The following is a 1,708-nucleotide window of genomic DNA, read 5'->3' on the forward strand; positions in this document are numbered from 1 at the left end:
GGGGTGAAGGATGAGAAGTGAGTGAAGGAAGTAGTGGGAGTAGTGGATCATCTTCATCATATAATATAGTGGTATTGTTGTTGTCATGCATATCTATACCAAGTGTAATTAATAGAGTATGCAAAATTAGTTACTACCACAAAGTTGTTATATCCAAATAGTAAATAGATACAAGATGTACATTTGTGTATCTTTTCATACACAAGTATATAGCTTTCTCAGTCTCATTCTAACTGTCGTTTTAGCTCATTTTTTTTTTGTAAAAAAAAATGATTTATACTTTTTGTTTGTTGTATTTTTCCTTAAACATAAAAAATACACTATAATCACAAATAAAGAAAAAACAATGATTTCACTTATCAAGATTATGAATACAAATCTGTTTATCTCTTGATTATCTCCAAAATTTGAGGGCTAAAACAACTTTCTCGACTAGGATGATGTAGAGCTCCTTAAAATTTATATGAACTCTGTGTAAGGAGATTTTGTGGATCCTCAAGTATTTGGATTTTTCAGAAGAGTGTGATAACATTTTGATCTCTTTGTGAATATTTCATGAGTTAATGGAATTTTCGAGATGCATAATTCAAGGGAATATATTACATGTTATATATATGTGAGCTGATGTTTATGGTAGAGTAGCTTTCAAGAACTCTAGCTAAAACCAGGCTCGTCTTGTAGATTTCCACAAAATTTTGATGTCTACATTCTCATTGTTCATTTTTTACTTGCCTTGTATTGACTTGACACACCCCTTAAAGAGCAATAAATAAAATGACATTCAATTATGTCATCCTTTAAATATAATAAATTCAATATTTTAGGAAATGATTATAGTTAATAATAAGGACAAATTAGGAACTATATAATTGATAAATTATCTCCTGAATTTTTTAAAGTGAACAAGTAAAAGTAGACATCTATTTTTAGCTATATAGAAATAAAAGTGGACGGAGAAGAACAAAATATAGTTTACTAAGTTACTCCTACTTATTAGATTTTTTTTTTTTTGAGAATTGAGTTATATTTTTTTTAAATAGTTCTTTAATGTCAAGAATATAGCTAAAAATAATGGTCATTAGGCTATTAATTTTAAAATTTTAAAGTAATAATTATTTTGAGATAATATTTTAAACTAAAGCAACGGACGAAGGGAGTACCTAATAATAGTTTAAGTGATATTTATTAATTGGCTTGGTTATTATAAATATACTTTGGTGCAAATAAATGTCTAACTAATTGATGCTCCAATTAAGTAGTGGTGGATCCGTGTAACCTACGCGTTTAATCGAATTGAATATCTTTTACCTAAATTTTGTATGTGTATGAAAAATATTTATAAAAATTTAATTATTATATATATTAACTTGAGGTCAAGAATCATAAATTTCAATTTAACCGTAAGGTGTGTATGATTTTATTCTCTAACACAGGGTACACTAATATGCTATATAAAAGAGAGATTAGTTTTTACGCTAAAAGTGTGAAAATTAAATAAACACATTAAATTTAGAAGGCAATTACAGATATACGTTTATGATAATTGCACTAATTTTAACTTAGTTAAAAATCTGCTATCACTTATCATAAATTAAATTATATTGATAATATTTAAAAAAAAAATAGATAATCATATAATATAATTTAAATTCTTTATTTTTTTTTTGGGGTGGGGTGGGGGTTGTCTTTGGGGGTGGGTTTGGTGGAG

Source organism: Solanum tuberosum, unplaced genomic scaffold (assembly GCF_000226075.1).
Source record: "Solanum tuberosum cultivar DM 1-3 516 R44 unplaced genomic scaffold, SolTub_3.0 scf00345, whole genome shotgun sequence".
NCBI lineage: Eukaryota > Viridiplantae > Streptophyta > Magnoliopsida > Solanales > Solanaceae > Solanum > Solanum tuberosum.